We start from the raw sequence: 22406 nt of genomic DNA on the forward strand, positions 1-22406 counted from the left end.
AGTCGACTCTGATCTTGGTTCTTCCATCTCAGCCTGTCCGGGTAACTACGTAGCTGATAAGGCTGTTCCTTCATCGCAGTCAAGTCATCCCCCATTAGATCCAAGTTCTAGAGGAGTGTGTCCGATGACCAGCGCGCAGGTTTCCCTAAACGTTGATTCCCTAGTTCCCTCCACCGAATCTGTCACTCAGGTGGACCTGCATCTGATTTCCGGCGAGCTCGATTCGTTGTCTTCGAGCAGTTCCTGCGCAGATGGGGCAGCTTGCTCTCATCCATTCCATGTAGCAGTTGAGTCTACTCTTCGTTCTTCCACCTCAGCCAGTCAGGGTAACTGCGTAGCTGATAATCCGGGTTCCATAGGCGTGTATCCATTGACCAGCGCGCAAGTCTCCTGGAGCGTTGATCCCCTGGTCCCCTCCGCCGAATCTATCTCACGGATGGACTATCATCCGGGTTCCTGTGAGCTCCATCTGATGTCTTCAAGCAGCTCCTGCGCAGGTAAGGTTGGCTCTTCCTTCGACCTCTCAGTTATGATCTCTTATTTGGTTAATGATCATAGTGATTTGATAATAAATGAGGCGGAGCCTTGTTTTACTGAGAATAAAAATATTGTTGAATCTAATTCGATCAGTAATAACAATTATAATAATAATATTATAAATTATAATAGTGATAATATTTGCAATAGTATTAATAATTATAATCATAATTTTGATTATAAGAATAATATTATAAATTATAATAATAATAGTTTGTGTAATATTATTAATAATAATAACATTATAAATAATAATAATAATAGTAGTAATAATAATAATAATAATTTTGATTATAATAATAATATTATAAATTATAATAATAATAGTACTTGTAATATTATTAATAATTATAACATTATAAATAATAATAATAATAATAATAATAATGATATTATTAAGAATAGGAGGATTAATTGCTTTAGTAGTAACAAAAATAATAACGCTTTTAAAAATAAGAATAATGATAATAATTTTATTAATATTGTAAATAGTAAGGAAGGAATAAATAATTATTGTTCTAGGAATAGGAGATTAATTAACAATAATAAGGATTTAACAACGCTGGACTTACATATGAGCAATAACTCTAAATCTAGGAAGAAGCATATAAATATTAATCCTCCCCCTTCCTCTCATAGTAATAATAAAGTTATCAATTTATCTAGTTTTTCTTTTGCCCCTCCTGTTTTTAAAGTTTTAAGCAAAGGTCTAAACTTTTCCTTGGCCCCTAAGAAGATCCCGATGGATGACATTATTTGTGACATAGAATTTGGGATTCGTGGTTTACCTGATAATATTAAGAACACTATTAGGCAGGACTGTGCTGTCATCCTAAGGAAGGCTAAGCCTCCCAAGAGCAACCTTAGTAGGGATGAATTTGAGGCCCTAAAATCCTTAAATCAGAACAAAGATATTGTGGTTCTGAAAGCTGACAAAGGTGGGGCTGCTGTCATTCTCAACAGGGAGGACTACCGCAATAAAATGTTAGATCATCTTCATAATAGTGGAAGTTATAAGAAGCTTCCCAAAAACCTGTTGAAGAAGATCTCCAAGAGTGTGGCCCATACCATAAAATTGAGTAACTCAATGAGTCCCTTGCACCCTAAACTCATTAAGAGCAATCCGATTACCCCTAGAATATATGGGCTCCCGAAAATTCATAAGGAATGAGCTCCCCTTAGGCCCATTGTCAACACAATTGGAGGTCCGACCTATCTTCTTGCTAAGTTCTTTGCCTTGAAGCTTAAACCCTTAGTTGGTTGTACAGGGTCCTTTGTTAAAGACTCGGCTTCCTTTATTGAGGAGCTCAAGGACATCAAGCTAGACTCTGGAGACATTCTTGTTAGTTTTGATGTTGTTTCCCTCTACACGTGCATCCCTATAAATGAGGCCATGGAAGTGATCAACTGTCTAACTGATCCTGATACCGCTTGATTAGTTGAGATCTGCCTCACTTTGACCTTTTTTAGTTTTGAAGGTGAGTTCTTTGAGCAAACCTGTGGAGTTGCCATGGGTTCACCCCTATACCCTATTGTTGCTAATCTTTTTATGGAGGATTTTGAATCCAAGGCTCTGAGCTCAGCCCGTCTCCTGCCCAAGCTTTGGAAGCATTATGTGGATGATACTAATGTCATCTGGTCTCACGGCTAAGAGGAGTTAGATCTCTTCTTCGATCATCTCAATAATCAATCCTCGGCCATCAAGTTCACTAAGGAACAAGAAGTCGATGGTTGCCTCCCATTCCTTGATATTCTTATCTCTAAGAATGAGGATGGTTCCTTCTCCCACCAAGTGTTTCGCAAGAAAACTCATACGGAGCAGTATCTTCATGCTAGTTCCCACCATTTCCCAACCCAGAAGTTGGGGGTTCTCAACACCCTAGCGACTCGTGCCTTAAGGATCTCTGATGAAAGGAGCTTCGAAGAGGAGAAGTCCCATCTCCTTAATGTCTTTGTTGAGAATGGTTATAGCAGACATTTGGGACATAAGGCTTTCCTCAAAGCTTCTAGAAATTCGTTATCTAGAAGAGAACCTAAGGAACGGATTCTTGGTGTCCATCTTCCTTATGTTCAAGGGACCACAGATAGGATTGCGAGGATTCTTAAGAAGCATAATGTCTTCTGCTTTAGCAGAGCATGTGGAGAAAACCAATCACCATGTCTGCATCAAAGAAGCTAGTGTGATTGCTAGAGTGTCGCAATTCCATCACTGGAAATTTAGGGAAGCCCTTGAGATTGAAAAAAGGCCGAACAATCTCAATAGAGAAGATGGCTGGAAGATCAGTAGTTGCTGGGTCCCAGCCCTCTTCTCCTAGTCGTTTTCTCCTTTGGGTATTTTATTTATTTATTTATTATTATTATTATTTTTAAGAATGGTAATTTTTCAAATTCTTGAATTTTCTGATTTTTTTTTTTGTAAGGATGGTAATTTTTTCTAATTCTTGAATTTTCTAATACTGATTTAAACTCCTTTACTATCAAATTTTTATTTTTATTTTTATTTTTATTTTTATTTTTATTTGATATGATTTTATTGTGTATATATATATCTATATATATATATATATATATATATATATATATATATATATATGAATTTTTATTTTATTTTTTTGTATTTTTATTTATTTATTTATTTTTATTTTTTTTGAATTCGCTTATATTTATTTAAACTCTTTGATTTTTTAATTTTTTTTCAACTATTTTTTACCCCTTAATAAACTGTTAATTAATATTGTAATTTCTCTTTGGCTTTGAATTTGAAACTAATCCACTTATTTTAATATATATTCATAAATATATGTCCTTAAGGCTTATGGTAGAATTAACTATATTCTATTTTAACTTTTACAACTAAATAATACATATAAACTATTTGATAACTAATTAATTTATTCATGTATTTACTTAATTTAAATTAAGAATTAAATGTCCCTTTAACTTATATTTGATTTAAAATGTAATTAACTTATTTCTATTACGTGAATTATTTTATGATTATAATATATTAACTTGCTTATTCTAACATATATTTATAATTATAAAATTATTCTTTTATGTTTATAAGGAAATTAATAATTGATTTTGCTTATTTAGTCAATTATGCCCTTCATAGTCTAGCTAGCCATTTCCTGGTCAAATCTAGCTGTTATCTTTTTAGCCATTACCTGATCTGGAAATTTGGTCATGGGATATTCTGCCTGATCTATTTATATTACATAGCAAGTTCTGCTCATTCAACTTGTCCTGACGATGAACCACACTGGTTTGTTCGAAATGCGTTGACTAAAATATCTCTATGTGATTTTTCACCGAAGATTCTTCTAAAAAAAAAATAACATCTTTATATTACCCAAATATTTAGTCAAAACTTTATGTCATTCTTACTGGCCATTAATTAATATTGAAAATAATTTATCTTAATTGATAATTATAAATAATAATAAAAAATTACTATCCCACTCTAACTTTATGATTGAAGATATTATGTAAAGTTAATAAACAAGCACTACATAGTAGTTCTGTAGTTTAATTTAAATATGCTAAATTAAAGTAAAAATATTTGAATTCAAATTAGTGTTAAGATTTAGAATTCCATCAATTTGAGTTTTACTTAAAGTCTTGATTTGTGCAAATAAAGAGCAAGACCATGATTTCAATGCCTATGCAAACATAGCTTTAAAAAATTATAATATGTTATACTTATATTTCCATTTGAACTACATTATTTGACAAATCAAACTTGTGTCTCCAAGTCAAAAATTATATATTTTATTTCTTAAAATTTTAACTAAAATATTTAATAAAAAATTATTTAAATATAGTTATTAGTTCATAAAAGATATTGATATGACAAGAATGAATACATTGCATTAATATAAAGTAATAAGTGCAAAATCACAATTTATGATGTATTATGCAATAGGATGTTTAAATTCTCAACCAATAATAATAAAGATAAATACTGATAAAAAATTTGTAAAAAAATAAAAATAATCATTTATATAGCTAAATTTTATTAAATTAAAACAAAAAAAACATATTGAACTTACCTAATTGCAAATCAACACCATAGCCATTGTGTTATACTACAAGATAATAAGAATCATGAATAATAAACAGAAGTCGATCAAGAATATATATAGCTCTTAACTTTTATATAATTATTTTCTTACATCACTGAAGATAAATATTTTTATAACTTGGCTTTTGTGAAAGATGTTTACCATCTAAGAGAAAAAAAATTATTAATTGCATCTTAAAAAAAAGTTATTAATTTAAAAAAAAATGTTAAAAAATTGATAATAAAAATAAAATCAAATTCTAATGGCGTGGTTAAAAAAATCTGTAGTGAAATTGATGCAGGAGCATTCGGCTAGGGCACCATGATCGGGTGAAGTCTCTGTCGGGTTGGAAAGTTGATTTAGCATTTGGATTGTCTTTAATGTTTAACTTATCAGGACATGAGGTAGGATTTTGTTTTGTTTTTCTTTTAATTGCTGTGTTAGTCAAAAGTTATGGGTCGATTAGGGTTGTTAGTTGTCTGACCTTAATAAACAGCGGGTTAGAAATTGTTCTGTCAACTTAAAGAGGAAAAGACAAAAATGTCCAAATGAAATCTTGTCAAGTAAACCGAACCGAGAGCTAGTAGTTACACAACTATATTATTTATGTTTAACTGAAAGCAATTACAGTTTCAATTAATTGTAAACAAAAGATGTATAAATGTAGCAATGTAAAACAGGGAAAAGGTTCAGCACTTTTTCCAGGATCAAGAAATAAAAAGAGACATAACGGATTTTTTTCTATCTGTCCATCTGTGCCATTGCCTACATACTATCCCATTATATTTCATTCATTGAATTGTTGATACAATGCTAGCAGACAGAGGATGACCACTGTAGGTCGTGTTTTCTTTTGTCCTCACTGAATAGCAAACAATATCGAATTCATACATACGTCCATAACCAGAGCGAAGAACAAACGAATCGAATCCACAGCCAGAATAGTAAAGCACGGCGAGACCACCAGGAAGATAATACCGAAAACAGAGTGCCGGAGAAAACAAACCATAGCAAAGGTAATTTCGGACGAATCTTTATATTTTCATAAGCAAACAGAGATCAATAAATTGTGTTCATATTGCTGTTGTTTCAAACCACATAGATATTACATTCGTTCATAAACAAAAACAAGTGCCAGCGTCCACAGAACAGACAAACCCTAGCCTAGGGTTTGATAACAGGGAACACCCTTAACCCAAATGGACAGCCAACCAAAATAGAAATTGAAGCCAGACTTAAGCTTCATTTGTGAAAGAGATTTATACTAAACACAACTACAAGATGGAAAGTGAAAAGCCCTACAAAGACTCAAAGACCCTAACTGCAAATTAACGGACTTAAAGAGCCAAAGCCTACCGGCAGAGGGTTGCCACGTTTGGAGACTGAACCGTGAGAAATCCACGTATCCAGGTCGAACCATTGACATGCACGAACCAAACGAATTCCAGTTAGCATACCTGTACCTGAACCGAAGCCAAATAGAAGAAGAAGGAAAATATAACGTACCTGGGTGCGACCGGACCAAGGAGTTTGCGGAACAGAGCCACCGACAAACTGAAGAAGCCTGAGACAGGAGGAGCAGGCTTGGTCAGTGATTGTACCAGAAGAAGGTCAAACCAAATCAAGGAAGGAACTAGTTACCTGGTTTGTGGCCGCGGAAGACCATCATGCTGTCACCTGAGATCATTGGCACCAGAAGTTAACTGATTTACACACCGTAGCAGAGACAAAGGACAATATCAACAACAGCAAACGATAATCATTGGCCGAGAGACCAAATTTCGAAACCAAATAGCAGAAGGACGACAAAACGAGACAAAGAACTCACTGTGTGAAAGGAATTCGAGCGAGCACACCTCTAGAGCCAAGACAGACTCATTCCACAGGGAAAAACCACTGACAACCACGCAAACAAGTTTGGAAGGCCAGCGTTCACTTACAGCCATACCCAGAAGAAAAACTAGAGATTGCTATATGCGCCGGAATGAAAACCATATGTTGTGACAAACAAACCCTTGTAGAGCCGCACAACAGAACAGAGACATTGTGAATGACCGGGAAGCAAACGCATTTTGGGCAAAGACCAAATGGAGGGAACTAGACTCGAGGACTGTAGGTGGGCATTTATTAACGCATTAAATTATCCCCAGTTTCCAAACAAAATATCTGTTATCCATATTGCATACAACCGCCAAAACAACAAATCGAACACACAACGTCATAAAGCCCGAACAGGTGGAAAGCCAAGGCTACGTGGAAGCGTGGGCTGGGTCACCTCAGAAATCAAATCAATAGGGATCATTTCATCATCTTTAGACGACGCTACAAACCAACGAAGTCATTCCATTCTCGTTATTACTAGTATTTGCATCAGATATTACAAAGGAAACACAATGAGGCATAAATTGAGGACAATATACCATCTCAATTAGAGAAATAGTACCATTTCATGTTCAAACACAAAACACTTTATTAATAGTATATCAATTTACAAAATGTGAAAATGAAGAAGGCCAACCAATTTGTAAATGTATGAACTTGATTTTACAGTCTCAATAGCTTGTACCAGATCATTTAATCTTGCTCCTGTCACTTCTTTAACAATCTTTTTACCCTTCAATACTTTGAAGGTGGGCACAACCTTCAGTCCCAGCTCCTTTGCCAAAGGTTGTAACCAAAAACATCAATTGCCAAAAGCATTAGCTTAAGATATGTTAGATATCACAAACAAAGGAAATATTTAACAAGCAATTCAAATATGGATTTGAGAAAAAACATGAGGAAAAATAGAGTGTTCAGGCAATGCCACTTTATCCATTAAAGAGACCAGTGAATAGGAGCGTCATAAATATTTGATAGACAAAATGTGGTGTCATAGAAGAAGCAAGATGACAAACTTAAGTCATCAAGTACATCAATAAAATCGACCGACCTTAATCTCTTGGTTGTAGTCAAGCTTCAGGAACAGAACATCGGTGTTAAAAGGCATACTAGGAACCCATGTTCCCATCAAGATTTAGATGAAGAATGTGCATCACTAAAGTGCACTGACTAAGAATAACAAAACTCAGCTAAAGTTCATATTCCTGGGTTATGAAAAATATTTGAGTTTTTGAATTCATTGCAGAGTTCCATAGCAATATTAGAGTGTATTAATTTGATGAGGAGTTTAAATAGTATCCAAAGTAGTATAGAGCGGTAAGATTTTGTGTCTAGAACAACTGTGGCAATGGTTGTCACTCTAATTATTAAAAATACAGGTAGATGTATTGATTGATTGATTGGAGTCAACTCAAGAAGTATTCGTTCATAAGATCATGGACAATTATTACTTTATATGGTGCAAACTCTTAAGAGATTCTATAAAAAAAGTCCAAGAAAATAAAAATTGTTTAAGTTGTTTTTTATCTGAAATAATTACATAGGAAACTTAAGAATAAGATAGCATTGATTGGTTTAGACTCTAGAGTTTAATAGTATGTCACTAGAATACCCAAAAGAACTGTCACGAGGATGTCAAATACCATTATATTAGTGCTAATACTCTGCCATAGTATTGCAGACTATAACAATTCGGAGTATGTGTTATTAATAGTAGAATGAGCCATTAATTATTGAGAGAAGTCCAACCAGTCTAAGAAATGCTGGTAAATTTTGGGGTTTGTTTATCATGAAGTATGTGTTATTATTAATTAATAATAGAGTGTGACATTAATAACTGAGAGATGTCCAACAGTGTGACAAATGCTATTATATATATATATATATATATATATAATTGTGAGCCAGGTTTGTTTGTCATGAACATTTTCGAGTTGCCTTACTTTGATGTGTATATATATAAGGCAACTCGAAAATATTCATGACAAACAAACCTGGCTCACCATTATATATATATAATGAAGTGCATTTCCTTTCATGCCCACTGAATAAATAACAAATTATTATAACTTCCGACAACATTATATATTTTATTTACTTCAATGCAATATAATTGCACACAATAGGAATTTTGTCAAATTAAAATATTAAATAAAACAAAAATTCTAAAATGTCACTCAGAAAAATATATTACCTCAGCCATGTTTGAAAGCTTCAAGGTCCTATCCCTATCACATTCATTCCATTTATTTGACTAATCCAAAATGCATAGTAGATGCTTTATAAATAGATAATATTGTCCCTAAAAATGGGATTTGTGTAGCACAGAGCAAGACCCATTGATTGAAAATATAGAAAGGGTATTATATTTTATCTTTACTCTCATATCCGTAGGGTACAAACAATAATTACAAAATTTCTGCTCATAAGATGACTAAGAACAGGGCAACATGCCATCTCAATTTGAGAAATAGTACCATTTCATGTTCAAACACAAAACACTTTATTGATAGGATATCAATTTACAAAATCTGAAAATGAAGGAGGCCAACCAATTTGTAAATGTATGAACTTGATTCGACAATACCAATACTCTATCGACAAAATTTGAAACCTTGGCATTCCATTGCTTATCCAGGAGAATGTTGCTAGATTTTATATCTCTATGAACAACCTTGGGCTCCAACCCTTCATGTAAATATGCTAACCTGCACACATCCATGATTCTAAATCAGTGACAACAACATCTATCTAGAATGTTTGCATTATGGGCCTTATGCATCAAGCAAAGCTAATAAATTCATATGTTCATACCTTCCTAATGTCCTTAACAAGGTTCAAAATAAACCCATCATTTGTGCCCCTAGTGGGTGTCTTGTTAGGGCATCATTGTTCAGCCTTAAATTCTTGGATTAACTTTAGGAATCAGGCTCCAAATGCTTGCTTCATCCATAGACCAATCAATTACCTTTTACCAATATTGTGTTTAAGCATTGGAGCTCAATGTGCACAGATTTATGCCTTCAGTCACTCATACATTCTCCAACAAAGTTGGGGCTACTGAGTTTCTTACCTGGAACATATGAATGGTTGTCAAATCCAGTTAACAAGTTAATTTTCAGGGATTTATGTCTGTTGAGGTTTGAACCTGGGTCTGATCATGACAATGGCCCATCTTAATCACTAGACTACAACCCAAAACACATTGTCTGGTTTGTTTCTATAATTTTAGAATATTTTCAGTCCAGATAGCATGGCTTCATGTAGTGCACTCAACAAGCTAGGAGTTAATAAGTGGGGCGACTTGGGACATGTAGCAGGAGATTTGAACAACTTATTTGACAGTTTGTTTAGTGCTAGTGAGTATGGAACTTGGTACTTTGGAGTCTGGAGTCCTTGCCCAACTTGCTACCTAACCACATTCTCATCCCTAATGTTCAATTTTTGTTGTAAAGAAGGTGCCAATACCTCTCTCTGCATTCTGATGATAAGTCATTTACTGATGTTATCTTCAAGTTCGGCCTGAGCGTTATATGCAATTTAATTCTTCTCTTCTGAACAATTTTCACTACAATTTAATTCTTATCTTCTAAACAATTTTCACTGATTAGATTTGCCTCACCAAAGGCTTCACATGTTGAAGAAATGCCAAGAAAATATATTCAATAAACCATATAGAAGCATGTGCCTTGACTAAATGAAATGCTACCTTCTAAGTTTGTGTCATTAAATGAAATGTTGCCATCTCAGTTTTGTATTATCAAATGAAATGCTTCCATCTAAGTTTTGTACTATCGGATGAAGTGCTGCCATCTAGGCTTTGATTTGCAATATTTCTGTAGAAGATTTGGGAGTGTCTGGTTTGAAATCTAGGTCACTCTTTAGCTATATCTCCATTCATTGTTATAAAACATAAACATAAATCATGAGAAATATACAAGAATTAAAATTTATATGGTTTATTTAATATGAATTGTAGAGTTGATAAATATGACGTAAAAAATAAGATTTAAAGTTTAAATTTATTAAGTCAAAAAAATATGAATTTCAGACTATATAGTTTATTCTATTATTCTCAAACACAATCTGGCACAAGGTGGTACTATCCTTGGTGTATGTTTCTAATCTAAGAATGATATCCTAGTGGTAAGTGTCCAAGAGATGCCAGCCCTGGTCAACAATTTAACTACATCCTGCTTGGGTAAAGCCACGATCTTCTGTCAAAGGGACTTGTCATAAACATATACAACAGTGTTGAAGTAGCCACTGAAACGAAATATCAGTAAACAAATGAAAAAAGATGAAGACTTGCATTTTGTGATGTTATTTAACTCCAATCTCGTAGGGATCCGAGAGACGAAGCTGATGACATCACAAAATTTGTGAGTTATACAACCACACTTCTCATTGAAATGGAGATTGTGGATAGTTGAAACTCGATGTGGACACCGAAGCCTGTGACATATTTATATGGAGAAAGAACCTGGGAGATTAGGGTTTTTCCTTCAAAAAGATTCATTCCTCTTTCAGACCTTAAAGTTATGCCTCTGTTAATTTAAATGAAATTAATGAAGAAATTCACCGAGGGATTGAAGACCTTAAAGATATGCCTCTGTTACATGAAAGTACTAAAGAAATTTAGCAATGGATTGAAGGGAACTGTATATTCTAACCTCCCTAGCAGGTCTACCATAATCAACAGGGCTTCTTCCCGAAATAATCTCCATGCCTGAATCCACCTCAGAGCTTGTTCTCTCTGTATCAGAACTGGGTTTTGAAAGATGCCCATACCCAATCTACAGAACAAATTTTTCCGAATCCCTCTCACTGGAATCATCCCTCGCACACTGAGCACTAGCCATGGGATTGTTGTTGTTGTGGCCACCTAGTGGATCGATCCTCACTTCTTGAATCGGTTAAGAGAAGCCCCTGGAAGTAGTGTCGAGCAAGGGTGGTCGACCTGCTGTGTAGCGAGGTTGCTAATCTTATAATTGTAACTAATTTAATATCAGTGAAACTAATTAGATGGTTGAAACTATTTTATTCATCTAACGCCTAAGTCAAGGGCCCATGAATATACATAAAATTGATTTCAAAAGGGAACACTTTACGAAGTAATCAATACAAACTAATTTGTCCCTCAAATATGGTAAAATTGTCAAAATATTTCTTTTCTAACTGTGAAACTCGATCAAGGAGGTGTGAAAATTGACGGGCGAGTTTACTTTGAAATTCCAACTTCACCAGGGGCTGGCCCCACAGACGAAAGGAGAGTCTGGGAAATGTTTTCAATAAATTTAGCGAAATTGTCCCTATTTTTTCGCTGCACTAAACTCAAGCAACACGGACAGGTAAGGCTTTGAAGGACGCTAGAAGAACGTTCCAAAAACGGTCGAAAACATCGTAATAATTCAGTTGTGGCTGACAGAATCCTCTATTTTTCGGCAATTCCTATTTCCAACCCCATTGAAACATAAATGCAGCCTGACATGCAAGGGATATAGCAGTTCTCTTGTATTTATGTTTCAATGGGGTTGACTTTGGCATTTTAGCAACAAAGCAACTGCTATATCCCTTGCATGTCAGGCTGCATTTATGTTTCAATGGGGTTGGAAATAGGAATTGCCCTATTTTTCTCTGAGTTGAAGAAAATTTCTATAATTAGGGCGGTTACTCTCATAAACAGGAGTAGACAGGCCCGGCGACGTTTCCGAGACGGAGAATGGCGAGGTAATGGTCGGAGAATCCGTTTCTGACATTTTGGGATGACCGACCGCAGACGCGGCGAATTAATTAAGCAGGGTAGATGTATACGCATTAATGCATGTTGGGTTAGATCAGTTAACGATGACGGAAAATGGAGAGGCAATGGTCGGAGAAAGGCGAGCTTCTGCCCAATTGCAGGCATACTATGGAGTTGTCTATAATGCGACTTTTTGGAGATTCTGGTGACGGAATCCGGCGGAAGAAATTGAGGTTAAATCTTGATTTCTTGCACTTAAAATGGTTTTTTAACTGCATATTTGGATTCAGCACCTTCTAAAACCCTTGGGACGCTTTCATTGTGCAGAAACTAGCTATCAAACTTGCGATTCCAATAAATTCCTGCCGGATTTCGACCAGAAAAACCCACCAGAAAGACTTTCAAAAAGTCGCGTTATAGACAACTGTGCATACTATTCATGTCGAGCGTGGTTTCTTTCGCATTCCATTCGTCCCCTTTGCAGAACAAGAAGTTTTGGGATTCGCTAGAATAGGGCATTTCGAATCTGTGCATTCAGGTTAATATGTAAAAGGTGTTATTTTTATGGTCAATTATTTTGTAATTTACGATACTGAAAATGAAGTTTCAGAGCTGAACATTGTCCAAATAAGTTACTAAGAAAAGATAGTTTTTTAAATTAAAAAAAAAAAACCTTAAAACCAAAGCTCCAAAAAACTAAAACCATTTCTCCATCAGTATATGATTATAAAATACATCCAAAAAAATGACCAGCAGAAATAATACAACAGAAAGATTATTATTAAATATGGTCCCTGGTATATATTGATGCTTATTAATTATATATTTGGTGCATTGGAATTCTATTTGACTGGGACTTTGACTGAACGCACACTCCATCTTTTTGCCACCTTAATGGTGTTGAAGCACCACCTAAGCATCTAGAATGTCCTCAAGTGTCAATTTTTTCTTCACCTTCCACTACATGAGATCTAAGGCCGGTTACAAGAACCTGGAGTTCTTGTAATAGCTAGTTGTTAATAAAACAAAGCATTTTAAAATATTTATCTAAGTTATCAATTCCAAAACAAATTGGGTTCTTGTAATAGCTAGTTGTTAACAAAATAAAGATCTTTTAATATTTATCCAAGCTATCCATTCCAAAACAAATTGATAACATTAATTTTTTTTATATTGTGGAATGCCCTCTGTCATCTATATGTTATAGAAAATATGAAAAATGGTAACTTTAGTCAAAATACAGAAATTTAAATGATCAAAAGAAGAGTAAGTTTACAATCAAAATAGAGGTAAAATATAGACTTAATAGTAATTCCAATAGATCCATTGGACCTCTACATACCCAATAGGGTAGAACTAGGACTTAATGAGAGTTTGAAGATTGAAATGATCAAAAGAAGAGTAAGTTTACACTCAAACTAGTGGTAAAATAGAAGCCCAATAGTAATTCCAATAGATCCATTGGACCTCTATATACCCAATAGGGTAGAACTCGGACTTAATGAGAGTTTGAAATCTTCTCACTTAGTTACTAGTGGATCACCCTCCAACCTAAGTATCTTCAAGTGACTTTTCCACGAGGTTAATGAATTCCCTTGTAGTTTCAATCTAGCAAATGAAATATTCTACTCTTCTTCTATGAAGTGGATATTGAAATAAAACTCTAGCCATTACAACTAATGATTCAACTTTATTGCATTAAGCTCACCTTGGTATGGCTTGATATCCACTTTCGCTTCTATTTTAGACAAGGGTTGTGAATGGGTGATGACACTAGAAATTGTATGCTCTTTACGAGGTTCTTTCCTTGACTCCTTCTCTAGGTCTTCATTTTCTCCTGGTTTTCTCTCTAATCTAATCTCTGAGTTAGAGATTCCAAACTCCATAAATTGTCCAAGCTTGCATAGTAGAGCTACCATGAGGAGAGTCATATTGTGAAATATGTCAACATCTTTCTCTTCCAACCTTGCAAATATATCTTATGTTGGATCTCAACAGTTGTTGTGAACAGACTCATCTACCATGGCTAAGGTTCTATGACTTTTTTCCTAAGCCCATTCATGGATCTTGTAATTTTTCCACAAATAATCCAAATAAAACTAATTTAATACTAATACAAAATGTCATTTATGTTCCACTAGAACTCTTTTTTACAACAAATCTTATCATAGTTTGAAATCTTAGACTACGGAAAAAAAAAAATCCTTAGATCCGAGATTAGTTAATTACTCGCTTTACTTGAATTTATGAATTAATTGAAATAATAGGCACATGTATAAACCATCCACATAAATGAACACAATATTTATCCTAGGAAATAAAATATGGGAGAAAACCCAACTAGAAGGTTAGACCTATAATTTTCACTCTTTGATTTAGCTATAAAATCCACATATAAAGGAATTAAAACTCACTATGGAGTTACCTTTCGATACTATGGCCTAAATGATTACTACATATTCCTCCTCCTTTATAATGCCCTCTAAATACTACCCTATATGTTTTTCTTAGCTATGGAACAAGTGCAATGCTAAAGAATGGAACTCCTTCCCCTCCTAGCAGTCGACAATCATCTAGGGCTACCTTTTTTACTTCCCCAACCCTCGATTAGTGATAATTTTTGGACCTTCTATAATCCTCTTCAAATTTTACACATTGCTAGCCCCACATGTGTGAGTAATGCGGGATGACATGGCATCCACTTGGACCATGGCGTTCAACAAGATATGTCAACATGTAAGAGGCCTAACTTTCACATACGAGATTCAATTGAGGCGATTTTCACACCATTTGAAAGGTCTTAGAGTGCAAAATAATGTTAAGGGTGTTGGCACAAGTTTTGAATGTTGAAAATCCCAAATAATGGTGTTTTATGCCTAAAAGTGGCTTTGGAAGGTTTTGAACCCTAATTTTTCAAACTACGACTTGCCACTAAAATTGTCCCTGCAAGCCTATTACTTGAATTTTTCCAACCAAAGAGTATTGAGATAGATGACATGTTATATGATGATCCAATCCAAATTACAAGTACCCAAACTATTATGTTAGTGTAACACATGCCCCCAACTATCTTCTATAGCAAAAATATGGTGTACACACTGTAAATAGATATCCACTAATAAGAAAAGAAGCTACTCAACTAGTTAATGGAACCATTTTACAAATAGTTCATTTCTTACCATAGGGGAAGATCACCCAAAATATTCAGTGCACTGAAGTGCTTGGATACATTTTGAATGATAAGATGCTCCAACATATGGCATTCTAAAATGATACGTTATTGAGAGAACCTCAATCCACTGTAAGAATGGCTAACACATGCAAGCTTAAGCTAGATCCAATGAAATTATGTAAGGTCTTTATGTTTCAAGCCTCCCCTCAAGATCTTTGGAAAATAGTCCAGTTCACTTAAGTAGATAATAGTGAAATGAATCATCTAGCTATTATATATAGCGGATTATTACCAAATTTACAGATAAGGTACTTGTAGTGGCCAATACATAGTATTCTCATGTTAGGCATAATCAACTTTTTTGGATGGTTAATAAAGAAAAATCATTGAAACTTTTCGTAAATTTTGAATGAAATGATGGATTTGATTGAGTAAACTAAAGTCTCTATTACATTACAACGGGTTTGAAGGTTTGAGAATAATCAACATTCAAAATAAAGATCTAGGCCTACCTTATATGCAAAGTGAATTTTCCAACCCCGGAAGACAAAAAAAACTTGAAAAGTATTATATTTGCAAAAATTTTGGCACTATCAATTTCATAATGCAAATATAAGTAAATCATTTATCTACTTCATAATCTAATATCATTGAAACATACATTATTATTTAATTTCATATAAGATAAACTTAAATTAAAACATAATTAAAATTTTTAATTCGATTTTCACTAAAACTTTAAAATTATAAATGTAAAAATAAAAACTAAAATAAAAAAACTTGCTTTTATTTTTAAATTAATAAATCAATTAATATCACATTTATCCATTAAATAATAATATTTAAAATTATAGAATTGATTTATATAACTTAATTTCCTTACAAATATATTAACATAAATAATTCAATAAATTAAAGTAATTATTTAATTCATTTTTTTAAAATTAACACAACATTAATTTTTTAATTTATTTTCTAATTATTACTTAATCATATAATTAATTTTTATTAAATTTTAATTATATATAATATTATTTTTTAATTCAAAATATAAAATATTCATATTTTGATTATTATTTAGAGAATCGATTTGTTAAGGGGACGGAAAAACGCTGGGAGCTAGGGTTGGAGTTGACGCTAGGGTTTTGAGTTTGGGTACCATGGCGGACCGCACAGGGGGGAGTGTGGCTCCCTCCTACAGTCAGGTTGTTACAGATCGAAGCAAGGATAAAGGAAAGCAGCATTTTAAAAAACCTCTGGAACAGGTTTCAAAGGCAAGAAGCAAGGGAACTTTGGGAAGAAACGGTCTTCAAGAACAAGAAGGAGATCAACTTGACACAAACGAGGAGGAGGAGAATGGAGGTAACAGTGAAAACCCTGCTTCCATAAGAACTAATGGGGTTTGTAAACCCAAGTCGAGCACCATTCCATGGGTTATATTGATTGATCCCGCGCTTCAAGTGCATAGAGATCATATGACAGAACATGCGATCATATGCAAATTCATGGGGTTATGGCCGATGGAGAGGGCGCTACACATATGGATAAGGAGTCATTGGAAGCCAAAGGGGGAAAAACACCTTCATCTGGGATCTAAGGGCTTTTTCACAGTGGTGTTCGCAAGCCTAGAGGATAAAGACAGAGTATTCGAAGGAGGGCCATATTTCTATGCTGCTGCAAGACTCTACATGCAGCCATGGATGATGAACTTTGTCCCAAAACGTGAAACGTTCATATCGGTACCGGTATGGATTAGACTATACTCCCTTCCTCTGGATTATTGGCTACTAGAATCTCTGAAAACAATAGGCAACAAGCTGGGACACTTTCTAAAGATCTCAGAGGTGACTCTGAAAGGAAAATATACATCCTTCGCCCGAATATGTGTGGAGATGGACTTATCGGGAGCCCTTCCGGAAGCAATAATTTTAGAAGTATATGATGAGTAATGGGTGCAAATTGTGGACTATGAGCACATCCCATTCAGGTGCCGCAAATTCCATGAACACGGGCATTTATAGAGACTGCCCAACAAATAATATGGAGGGAAATATGAAAACTACAGTGGATAAAAATAATGAGGTTTTCACCAAGGTTGGGGGCAAAGGCATGGGTGGTAAACGTCCACAAAAGAAGATGAATAAGAACAGACATTCAAGGCATAATCGGTTTAAGATCCTAGAGGAAGAAGAGGGGATCAAGAAAACAGTCCAGGATAAGGAGAAAATAATAAATGAGAAGGAAAACGAAGATGAAATGGAAGCTATCACAGTAAACATTCCAACAAAAGGATGATCTACCAAGTTGCATGGAGATAAGTAGGGATCTAGAGATGACTCCAAGTGAAGTGGGTACGGAGGATCATGAACTACAAGAGATTCTAGAGAGGGAAAATCTTGATCTATAAAAATTTCTGGAACAAGGGACGACCACAAGAGTGGACTCATTGCCAAAAGAGGTTTCTGAAAGAGTACAACAACTCTTTTTATGGAGATCACAATCGAAGGGAGCTGGAATTAAAAGGAATCATAAAAGCCAGGAGCATAGTGGGGTCAAAATGATGGAGAACGTACAGGCACAATCTCCAAAGAACTCAAGTAGGAAAAGAGGAAGAAAAAGACAGAATGAGTTGCTAAACGAATGTGGAAAATTATTGATTAACTCAGGTAAGATGAAAGATCTTACCAGTTATTCTTTTACTAACCTTTCATAATGAAGCTCACAACCTGGAATATTAGAGGCATAGGTAATAGAAGGAAGCAAAGAACTCTCACCAATAGAGTTAAAGAAGAAAAACCAGATACAGTTTTTATTCAAGAGACAAAATGCTCGATGGACAAGATTAGAGAAATTCACAATAAGTGGCTAATCAAGTATGAGTATCTAGAGGTGAAAGTAGACAACTCGGCGGGGGGGATTCTCACACTGTGGGATCCACAGAAATTTGCCATACTGGATGCTGAAGCATCCAGGAACTGTCTTTCTATGATATGTCAACCTGTAGGTGATAAGGTAATATATATGATCACAAATGTTTATGTACCTCAGAAGCAAGCAAATAAACTCCAACTTCTTATCTCCCTTGAGGATCTTAGAGCAAGACACTCAAATATGCCCTAGATAGTTGCAGGAGATTTCAATATGATAAGATCTCTTTCAGAGAAGAAAGGTGGTATTACTCCATGGCCTTCCAGAACTTCATAATGAACATGGGGTTAGTGGACATTGAAACAATAAATGGAACCTTCACCTGGAACAACAAGAGGGGAGGGGCTTCTCAAGTTGCCTCCAAACTTGACAGATTTATTATTTCAGAGGACCTCATTCTCACAGGCCCTGCCATGACAGCTTCCATTCTGCCCTTTGGAGGATCGGATCATTGGCCTATACAGCTGGAGGCAACCTTTATGGGTACACCAAGAAATAGAAATTTCAAGTTGGAAAACGCTTGGCTCTCCCACCCTAAATTCACCAGTAACATTGACAAATGGTGGAAAGAAGATTTGAACATTCAAGGCACTAGAATGTTCATGCTCTAGCAAAAACTCAAACACATCAAGTCTCGACTTAAAGAGTGGAACAAAAAGGAATTTGGAGATATCTTCCAAGCCAAAAGAGAAGCTGGGCAGAAACTCTAGGAGATCAATCAGATCAGTATCACATATGGATTTACTGAGGAGCGGCAAAAGCTTACTGACTCTTTGCAGAGAGAATGGGAAGATCGATGCTTCTAAGAGGAAATTTTTTGGAGACAAAAATCAAGAATATAGTGGATTAGAGAGGGAGAAAGGAATACAAAATTCTTTCACAAATCCACTATGGCTCACAGGGCACATAACAAAATCTCAAAGCTCAAAGACTCTCAAGGGATAGAGCTTGTCTCTCACAATGATATGGAATTAATCCTGGTACAACATTTTCTTAGTATAGCAGAGGAGCCTCCGGAGGATAGATCTAGGTTCATCAACCTTTTCACTCAGTATATCCCTCAGTTGGTTACCAGAGAGGACAACCATAATCTTAACAGGCCAGTGTTGGAAGAGGAGGTCAGTGAAGCGATTAATGAAATGCAAAATGGAAAAGCCCCAGGCCTAGATGGATTCAATGTAGATTTCTTTAAAGCCTGTTGGGAAACAGTTAAACAAGATATACTTGAGGTTGTGGAAGACTCAAGAAAATCCAAAAAGATTCTGAGGGCTCTTAATGCTTCCTTCATAGCTTTGATCCCAAAACAGGAAAATGCCATGACTCTGGAGGGTTTTAGACCCATAGCCTTATGTAATGTGGTGTAAAAAATTATTTCCAAAGTGATAGACAATAGACTCAAGCCACTCCTACCATCTCTCATCTTGGAGGAGAAAAATAGCTATGTGGAAGGAAGACAAATCCTCAACAACATCATCCAAGCTCATGAAGTAATACACTCTCTCAAAAGCAAAAAACAAGCTAGCGTGATCATTCAGTTGGACCTTGCAAAAGCCTATGACAAGTTAAGTTGTTCTTATGTCAGAGCAATTCTAAGAGCCTTTGGATTCGACCAAAATTGGATAAGATGGGTCATGGAACTTGTAACCATGACCAGGTTTTCCATTTTTCTTAATGGGGCTCCATCAAGAACCTTTACACCTTCCAGAGGTCTCAGACAGGGAGATCCGCTCTCTCCTTTCCTCTTCATCCTCATTGTTATTACTCAGATTTTCCTTAGAAGTTATTGAAAAGAAGGAAAGGATCTAAGGTAACTACAAACCAACTTTTAGACTTAGGTGATGGCCCACCTAGTCCAGAGAGGGCTCTCTCTTTATGATTTAGCTATGTTTGAAAAGATTTTAGGGTAGTATTAATGTTCAAGGAGGTTGTTTTGTTTGAGAATGGTGGAGTTTTGAAACAAATGGGAAAACTAGGCTTTTAGGCCATTGGGATATGGAGTAAATCAGGGATAATTCACTGGATTAAGTCAAAGTGCTGAGGTATGAGTTCAAGAGGAAGGATAACAGAGTAAAAACAAAATTTGGGGATTGAATGGGTGATATTTCTGCTCAAAAGTAGGGGGCAATCAAGAATCCTCAAGTTAGGATTAGAAAGAGAAAAGGAAGATAGGTAAACTAGCATAGGGCAGTTAAGAATCATATACCAGGGACTTATTAGAGAAAAACTACAGGGATAGAGGAGCAATTAAGAATTCCTTTATCAAAATAGTTTAGAAGAAAACATATAAATAGTATACTATTGACAGCAGAGAGCAATAAAGCTAATTTTGATATACTTTGACTATTTTACCATTTAGATTTCAGATGCATGAAACATTGAAACGTATTGAAAACACATAAAATCACAAAGATAGAATACTTATTTGCAATTATACTGCACGAGAATCTGATGAAATGTCCTCAACTTTCATTCCTTTTCCAGCAAAAATCTAGATTTGAGTACAAAAGCTTTCTCAGCTTGATAGCATAGATTTACAAAGATGTTATAGAATCCACCCACAATACTTCGAATGGAGAAGTATTTATACAAAAATTACATCAAAAATATCTCATAACCACATGAGATTTATTCTAGGGAATACAAAATATCTTTTACAAAAAGATAGAGACAGATGTAAAACTGATTGCTGCTGTCCCTTTATTTATGGAAGAGCTAGAGGTTGAAACTTGGATTTGCCTCTTGCTATTGCTTTAGTAATTGTGTTTTGGATCTTTGCTTACTTTTCCCTACTGATACTCTTTACCTGTTTACTAACCTTTACCTTAGTAAATATTTCTATTTGCCTCTGAGTTACCATAGTAAATTATAGGATATCGGTCATGCTGGTCCACCATTCTTCATTTGGTATCTTCATCCTGATCAATTTCATGTATATTTCTTCAGCCTCAATGTATTTTGCAAAATTGGGCTGGACTGTGAATAGGTGCTTCACTTCATGCTCAATATAGAAAAGATTTTCCAAACCATCATACAACACTTTTCCTGTAGGTATCACTTTTACTGTGGAAGATCTCGCTTGAATTTTGGCTTGTTTGTGAAGTTTCTCAATGTAGTCCTCATGAGTCTTCAGCTTGTCATTTATGACCAATGGACTTGGAAGTCCTTTATCTCTTAGAATGCCATATTTTACCATAAACTCATCTTTGTCTTCTTGAATACTTTGACATCTTCTTTCCAGGTTCAGCATTAACTTCTTCTTAGTAAGAACTTTCTTAATTTCAAGGATAGTACTAGTTCAATCCTCGATATCCCATTGTTACAATTGTTGCTTGCTTTTACTATTCAAGAAGTTGATCAATCGGGTTGCCTCTTCAAGATTCTCTCTCAATTCTTCCATAGTCTTCTGTATAGCCTCTGTAGCTAGTTTAACTAACTCAGTTTGTTAAAAAATGATCTGAATAGCAGACCAAATATCATTAATAGAATCAATGATATTGGTCCATAAAATTTGTCTAATATCTTTAAAATGTTTTTCCAATGTTAAGTCCTACTCTAACGTCTTGATTCTTTTAGTCATTCTTCTATTTTTTCTCTCTTCTTCAGTGTAATTAATATGTGATAACTCATAATTTCTTTCCAAGCTGGTAACAGTTTCTTTTAGTTTCTTTATTTCAGTTGCTTGGATTTTCATTTCCTCCATGGACTTTATTAAGTCCTCTGTTTTCTTGGTTGAAGTTACTGCTGCTTCTGATGTACTTGCTATTGTTGTTACTAGCAGAGCTGTTGCTAGAGGAATGTTGGGTGCTAAAGGTGTTGCAATAGTAGATGGCACTGTTGTAGAAATTATGGGTATTACAGTCTGAGGCATGGTGGATGACTCACCCTGTTTGGATTGCAAAGCTTTTTCCAGTTCTTGCTATGTTTCTTTCAACTACTCATTTAACTTAAGGATCAAGTCCATAAGTTCTTCCTCATTTTGTTTCTCAATTACTTCTATAGTTTGTGGATGTATGAGGGGAGGGAGTTTGAGTTGTTTCTTGAGTGCAGCAATGTCATCATTCTTTTTCTTTATCAAACTTTC

General features: G+C 35.0%; 1 non-coding gene across 1 annotated transcript; it reads right to left on the minus strand.

The window, feature by feature from the left end:
* Window positions 1–10792: 10792 nt before the first annotated feature.
* Window positions 10793–10898, minus strand: LOC149196708 (small nucleolar RNA snoR97). The gene has a single exon (XR_016255276.1). It is a non-coding gene; the product is annotated as a small nucleolar RNA snoR97 (small nucleolar RNA).
* Between the last annotated feature and the right edge of the window lie 11508 nt (window positions 10899–22406).

The sequence above is a fragment of the Pinus tabuliformis genome, chromosome 2_2 (genome assembly GCF_031772625.1).
Source record: "Pinus tabuliformis cultivar Carrire ecotype Pingquan chromosome 2_2, CPIR1, whole genome shotgun sequence".
Taxonomy (NCBI): domain Eukaryota; kingdom Viridiplantae; phylum Streptophyta; class Pinopsida; order Pinales; family Pinaceae; genus Pinus; species Pinus tabuliformis.